This window comes from Leguminivora glycinivorella, chromosome 19 (genome assembly GCF_023078275.1).
Source record: "Leguminivora glycinivorella isolate SPB_JAAS2020 chromosome 19, LegGlyc_1.1, whole genome shotgun sequence".
Lineage (NCBI taxonomy): Eukaryota > Metazoa > Arthropoda > Insecta > Lepidoptera > Tortricidae > Leguminivora > Leguminivora glycinivorella.
Window position 1 is genome coordinate 2532121 of NC_062989.1, and position 8254 is coordinate 2540374.

At 38.6% G+C, this 8254-nt stretch overlaps 1 non-coding gene across 1 annotated transcript; it reads left to right on the forward strand.

The window, feature by feature from the left end:
* Positions 1–4892: 4892 nt before the first annotated feature.
* On the forward strand, positions 4893–4964 carry Trnat-cgu. The gene has a single exon. It is a non-coding gene; the product is annotated as a tRNA-Thr (tRNA).
* The last annotated feature ends 3290 nt before the right edge of the window (positions 4965–8254 follow it).

Here is an 8254-nt window from a genome sequence, read left to right on the forward strand (position 1 = left end):
CGATACACGTGCGAAAAGGAAACGTAACTCGTGTCGATTTAAAACACTCCCTTCGGTCGTGTTTTAATTTATCGCCACTCGTTTCGAACTTCCTCTTTTTCGCACTTGTATCGAAATGTACTATTTTGGTCGGACATTAAAGCAAATTTGACAAATTGGGTGTAGTAATGTGCATGTTGCGGAAACTTTCCTAAAAAATCTTAAATTTCTTGAAAAATTCACGAACCTTTCACGAAAAATAAAGGGAATTTAAATTTATGAAATGGAAAGTTTCCATCCATACAATTGTCCATACAAAGTATGTCAAGTTTCCGATGTTTTCCTACGTGGAAATTTCAAAATTTTGGAAACTTTCCGTCGGTACATCTGTAATTGGGTGGGTAAAGTTTTTTGAAGATTGGCAAATAGTTGTCACCTCATCTGCTATTAACTTCCTATTATCTGCTAATTTGCTATTATCTGTTATTATTTTAAGAGATCCTTCGAAGGGCTAGGTTCGCCTTTGTACTTCATGTAACATATCTCTATGTAAAGTACAGCGAGGCAAATCTCGACTGGGGGGAAATTATAACTAATCCATTTTTTCCATTCTTACCTACACTATGATTTTGAGTTCTCCATGTTTCCACTGAACACGCTTACCTTATATAACCGGTGAACACTTTATTTGATTGTGCAAACATTGTAAAACATGGAAAAAATGGACCAGTTACATTTGCCCCCCAGTCGAGATTTGACCCGCTGTACCTTATGCTATTTTTTAGGGTTCCGTACCAAAAAACCTTATGGTGCGACTCTGTCCGTCTGTCTGTCCGTCTGTCACATTGTTTAATATCTCGAGAACTACTTATGCTATCGATATGAAATTTGGAATAGTTATAAACATTGTGAACCTCTACAAGATGACAGATTTTTTTTTAAATAATTAATATAAATGATAGAAAATGGCCAAAATGAAAGGGGGCAAACTGAAAATTTCAAGTAACTAGGTCAAGTGGGGTATCGTTAGAAAGAGCTCAAACTGTACATATCAAAACATCTTTTTATAATTTTTTGCTTGTGGAAAAAAATGTTTTTTGAAGGAAAATGTAAAAAAAAATACCGTTCCCCCCCTTATCTCCGAAGTTTACCAACATAAATTTATGAAATTTTCACCAAACATGGCTATTATAATGAATATTACAGGAAAAATAAAATCGTACACGTATCTTAAAAAGTTTTTTTTTAATTTATAAAAAACCTTTCAGATTTACATTTTCAATTTCAATACCCTTGCGGGTGTTTATTGTACCTGTATTTTTTACCAAAATAACAATGAAATTACCTGCTTTCAAATAGGGGCAAAATGGTTAAAACCGGTTCACGCAATAAACAATTATTCCATAAAAATCATCCTCGATACTATCTCGCGCGCATTAGTTTACTCAATTTGCCGATAGATGTCGCTGTACGTTGAACGCTCATTTCCTACATCGCGTTTTTCTCCCGAACGGATGAATCGATTTAGATTTAGTTTTTTTTGTCTGAAAGCCGAGTTAGTCGGGAGTGTTCTTAGCCATGTTTCATGAATATCGGTCTACTAAGTCGCGGTCGGGGGTTTTTTCAAAAATTTAATATTGTCTACTTGGAATAAAACAAATCAAAATATTGCCTAACAATAATTACCTATGTACTAAGAAATATTAAATACTTCTAAAATGGATCATCTTATAAGAAAAAACTTAAGTGCAGCAAAGCGACACTGTTGATTGTACTACAGACGGAACCCTCAAAGATACGTGTTAAGACCCACCCACGGTTTTTTATTTTTCATCAAAAGCGCGTCCATTGGGACGGTGTATAAAATATGATGCGCGGAGAGGTCAAACTGCGTGGCTTGATGAACAAATGGTCGCTGGAAATGAGATAACGAGCGGCCGGCGGCGATCTGCGGCGCTGTTCCGAACGCTCCTGTCGCATTCAACGACAGCGACTCGCTAAGCGGGTTCTTCACCAAAATAGTTAAGGTACAGTCGAGTTAGTCAGAAATATACAAACCAACATTTATATGTATACACGCCCTTATTGTCATTGTGTTAGTGACGTGTAAACATATTTTACAAGATAATAGATGGACCATGCGAACGACAGCTTGGAGGGGTCCAGACGGAAAAAGAAAAAGGAGCCGGCAATTACCACGTTGGAAAGACGACTCGGTTAAGGTAGCGGGGATCAACTGGATGTGGCTAGCCCAAGACCGCATCAAATGGAGCCAGCTGGAAGAGGCCTATACCTCAAATGAGGGTTCTGGTATATCTTAACAGGAATGTTAGATTAGATTAAGTTATTTATTACCAGAAATAAAAGGCTTTTTTTTTTTTTTTTATTTTTTTATAAACATATTTTTGGCATTTTGGCTTGTAAATGGGCCGTACTAGAGCTATAGTCCTAACGCCATGGCTTGCGTGGGCGACGGTCGCGCGATGGTTGCGCGACGGCGATGCGACGCATACGAAATCAAACCTTATCGATATGGAAGTATGAGACGCGACGGCGACGGTCGCGCGACCGTCGCCCACGCAAGACACGGCGTGAGCTTACATTTTTAATATTGATTCATCATATATTTATGTTTTCGTAGCGCACTCGCTAATCGTAGCTACTTAGTTGCCTTTCAGTTATTCGATGTTAACGCCTACGCTCGTAGCAGTCGTAGCGCGTAGCTCGTATATAATGTACTTTTCAGTACAGATGGTGTTTTTTTTACGCACTAGTACGAGAAGTAGTTCATTATATGCCAGTTCGAAACTTCGGAGTGCTATCTGTACTGAAAAACGTCGTTCGATACACGTGCGAAAAGGAAACGTAACTCGTGTCGATTTAAAACACTCCCTTCGGTCGTGTTTTAATTTATCGCCACTCGTTTCGAACTACCTCTTTTTCGCACTTGTATCGAAATGTACTATTTTGGTCGGACATTAAAGCAAATTTGACAAATTGGGTGTAGTAATGTGCATGTTGCGGAAACTTTCCTAAAAAATCTTAAATTTCTTGAAAAATTCACGAACCTTTCACGAAAAATAAAGGGAATTTAAATTTATGAAATGGAAAGTTTCCATCCATACAATTGTCCATACAAAGTATGTCAAGTTTCCGATGTTTTCCTACGTGGAAATTTCAAAATTTTGGAAACTTTCCGTCGGTACATCTGTAATTGGGTGGGTAAAGTTTTTTGAAGATTGGCAAATAGTTGTCACCTCATCTGCTATTAACTTCCTATTATCTGCTAATTTGCTATTATCTGTTATTATTTTAAGAGATCCTTCGAAGGGCTAGGTTCGCCTTTGTACTTCATGTAACATATCTCTATGTAAAGTACAGCGAGGCAAATCTCGACTGGGGGGAAATTATAACTAATCCATTTTTTCCATTCTTACCTACACTATGATTTTGAGTTCTCCATGTTTCCACTGAACACGCTTACCTTATATAACCGGTGAACACTTTATTTGATTGTGCAAACATTGTAAAACATGGAAAAAATGGACCAGTTACATTTGCCCCCCAGTCGAGATTTGACCCGCTGTACCTTATGCTATTTTTTAGGGTTCCGTACCAAAAAACCCTTATGGTGCGACTCTGTCCGTCTGTCTGTCCGTCTGTCACATTGTTTAATATCTCGAGAACTACTTATGCTATCGATATGAAATTTGGAATAGTTATAAACATTGTGAACCTCTACAAGATGACAGATTTTTTTTTAAATAATTAATATAAATGATAGAAAATGGCCACAATGAAAGGGGGGCAAACTGAAAATTTCAAGTAACTAGGTCAAGTGGGGTATCGTTAGAAAGAGCTCAAACTGTACATATCAAAACATCTTTTTATAATTTTTTGCTTGTGGAAAAAAAATGTTTTTTGAAGGAAAATGTAAAAAAAAATACCGTTCCCCCCCTTATCTCCGAAGTTTACCAACATAAATTTATGAAATTTTCACCAAACATGGCTATTATAATGAATATTACAGGAAAAATAAAATCGTACACGTATCTTAAAAAGTTTTTTTTTAATTTATAAAAAACCTTTCAGATTTACATTTTCAATTTCAATACCCTTGCGGGTGTTTATTGTACCTGTATTTTTTACCAAAATAACAATGAAATTACCTGCTTTCAAATAGGGGCAAAATGGTTAAAACCGGTTCACGCAATAAACAATTATTCCATAAAAATCATCCTCGATACTATCTCGCGCGCATTAGTTTACTCAATTTGCCGATAGATGTCGCTGTACGTTGAACGCTCATTTCCTACATCGCGTTTTTCCTGATATAATGAGGTCGGTTCAGGAGCGTCCTTGCGACATGTCGTAAGTCGTAAACTATTGAAATCGAATAGTCTTGATTTTATTTGGACGTTGTCTAACAATAAAATTGTATATTAAAATATTACTTGTTATGTGGGAAATTGAGTCTTAAGGGATTTAGTCAAATCTGTAGAGTTCTATGAATAACATTTTGATGATTCAACTATATTGAAAGTTTGTACGGAACCCTCGGTGAGCGAGTCCGACTCGCACTTGACCGGTTTTCTAATATGGTTTTGTACAATAAAGAGTTACCAATACTACTAGGAGTAAGAATATAAAATACTGGACGACCTCTCGACATCCGATATCGGAGCGGATAATGCGAAAACGCACTAACGCAGATATAATAAGCAGAATAAATAAATAAGATAAGATAACGTGAGTAGGTACATCCGTATTAAAGTATGTCTCACGAAAGTAAGGTCTATAATGATATCAACACAACTAGGGAACAAATCAAATTATTTTATTGAGTTGGTCAAAAGGCGCCTAGCCTTATCAGAGATAACATACACCAGAGAAATTTCGTCGGGTACCACGGCGGGCGGGTGGTCGAGTGGTGAAGACGTTAGCCGCGTAAGCTGAAGACCCGGGTTCGATTCCCGGCTCGGCCACCAGTGGGCCTTGTCGTTTTTTCTTTCGTGTATGATATCTATTTCAATTTATAGTCTATGATATCAATTTAACCTGGTTATAGAGAACTATGACTCGCCACCGCTCACCAATCAAAATAAAACAGAACTCGTTATTGACCCCACACGCCATTACCGCCTTTATCGTCACCGATACAGGCGCGAGTGTTACCTGGACACGCATTGTCTCTGATGTCAGTGATTTCTTTTATCCTCCGTAAATAGCTCATTAAAGTGTACGGATCGTAGGGGGGAAGAGGGGGAATGAGCGACAGCTAGAGATACTGATGTGCAACTTACCGAAACGTTCCAAAAAATTGAAATTTCTGGTTAGACATTAGTAGTGTATTATTGGGGGTTCTGGCTCACTCCTTATTTGCGGTTGGTTTTTACAATTGGGTTAGTTAAATGTATGGGGAATGTATGGGTAATATCGTTAGACTTCACTTTACCAACCGCACAAAAACGCAAATGTTGGTTTTCATTTTTTCGTTCGTTTGTGTTTAGTAGTTAATATGAGTTGAAGTATGGACATCATGAGCCAGTCTTTGGTTGACTTGACATAGATTTTATGTTGTGGTAATAAGGTACATTTTGTGAAGTTTTGGTAATAATGTGATATGTAGCGGAAACGTATTGACCGCTAACCGCATAATGATAATGAACAGCCGGCGTAGTCAAAAATGACGATTGATAACGCTACATGCTTATCGAAACGCAGCACTCTGTCTCTGTCGCACTAATACATAAGAGCAATAGAGACAGCTAGCTATGAAATTAATATTATTGTGAATGTTTGTGCATTTGCTTATGTGTCCTGTAATTGAAGAGCAGTTGGTCTAGCCAAAATGACAATTGTTTACGCTACATGCTGATCGAAACGCGGTAGTCTAGCTCTGTCGTACTAATACAGAAGAGCAATAGAGACAGCTAGCTATGAAATCAATATTATTGTGAACGTTTGTGCATTTGGCTAGACACCTTGTGTTTTGTTAAAAAGTGTGTACATATAAGAGTTTACTAGAGTAAATAAAACACTTGGAATTTTAAAAGTTTGTTTTATTAAAATAATAAACAATATCATTCATTTATGCTATAATGGCCCCAGGCTAGGGTTTTAATACCATCATTGAGAATTAATCTCTTTTCATCCTTGCCACACAGGATTTTCTTTTTTTTTATTTGCGTATATATATCGTGCTTATCACTAATCAAGGTATACAAATCATCATACAGTGTTTTACTTAAATCTAAACAATCGTAATACTTATTAAAGTTTAACCGTCTGACAGAAGCGGCGTTGACACCTTTGTTCTTTTTTATGCACTTGTGTGTATTTTAACATAACCCGTTGACATCTTGTCAAAACACAATCATTAAAAACGTCCGGCTTGAAAATTTATTTTTACCTATCTTACTCCTGGTATTTTGGAATAGCAAATGTGTGCCAGATTGCTAAAACACACGTCGATAGTATATATTTCAGACAAAACTGCATTTATACCCAGAAAAAGTGTCACAACGAGAACGCAATGCTCCCGGTTCGCAATGACAGCCGTCAAAGCCCCTATCACAACAAATAAAATAATTGATAAATAAATAGTGTTTATAGCGAGTATACAAAGCTGTAAATCTCATTTTTGTAGTGTATCTGCTCAAGCGGTGTGCTTGCGATTTAAATCCAATCTATATAAGTTGGAAGTGGAAGTGGAGGAATCGACAGAAGTGACCTTTCTGCCTAAAAGAACCCCTGCAACTGCACTGCAGCACACAGCGGGGGCCCAGGCCCGCTGCCGCTGCGCCTGGGCCCACGGCAGGGAATCAAGCCTTACTTTTTTTTTCTTTATACTTTTAGTTAATTATATATTTAAGTGCTGTTTAGATTTATATTTAGTTTAGTTTTAAGCATTTTATATATATAATTTTTTAAGACCAGTTATTTGCTGATGCCTCTTTCTAAATCTGCTCCACCTGCTGCATCGTCAGAAAGCTATGTTCGTTGCCCAGAATGCACAAAACCCAACTACTTTAAAGGCTCTAGGGGCCTCAACATTCACATTACTAAAAAACATAAAAAAAACAGCCACAGCCAGCCTGCACCTACGTCGTCACAGCCTAACATCGCCGCCACGCCACAGGTCTCTACCTCTGATTCCCAAAATATAAATGTACCTTTTTGGAAGACTTTAAGTGACGCAAAAACCACGCGGCCAGTTCTAAAACGCGTACCTCGTGGTGCACGCGTGACTGTGGCTAAATTCCTCTCTGAGACAATCAAACAAATTATTTCGAACAATTCCGTCCACAGTTGGGAGAACCTTTTGATGTTTACGTTCAAAGTCCTCCATATTAAACCTGATAAGAGTAAAGAATCTAAATCACTCACAAAAATTATAAAACAAAATTGCTGCAGTGACAATACAAATAATCACCCTGCGGATAGTTTTAAGCGCCCTAGCGGAAATTTGTTTAAAAAAGTGGAAAGCAAAATCTCTGACGGAGACATCAAAGGAGCTGCCCGTCTTTTGTTTTCTGACGATGCAGTGGCACCGGCCAATTCAGACACCCTCGCAGCTCTTCTCGCTAAACATCCACCTTCAGACCCGAACCTGGATCTCCCGGATCCCCCTCAACCTGATGATCCCACTCTAATTGCATCCACCGAGGATGTTCTTGGAGCCATTCTTTCTTTTCCCAATGGTTCAGCAGGAGGCCTTGACGGTTTATCTCCACAACACCTCAAGGACCTTTTGTACTGTGGCTGCGGTGACACCAAGGAAAATCTCTTGAGGGACTTGACGGCTCTTGTAAACATCATGCTTGCTGGTCAAGTCCCTCTAGAGATCACAAACATCTTATATGGTGCAAACCTATGCGCCTTAACTAAAAAAGATGGCGGCATCCGGCCCATAGCGGTTGGCTCCACTTTGCGCCGCCTTGCAGCAAAAATAGCTTGTCGCTCTATACTTAAAGACCTAGCTCCCGAACTTCAGCCTGTGCAGCTCGGTTTCGGGTCCAAGAGCGGCTGCGAAGCTGCTGTCCATGCCGTACGGACCTATATAGAGCGCCAAGCAGGAGAGGTTCTTCTGAAGGTGGATATCTCCAACGCTTTTAATTCAGTAGACAGGGGCGCCTTGTTGACACAAATTAAAGATAAAATTCCTTCTACCTACAACTTTCTCTGGCAGTGCTACAGTTCCCCTTCTAAATTGTTTTACCAAACTGACCCTTTGTTTTCTTCCGTAGGTTGTCAACAAGGCGACCCTCTCGGT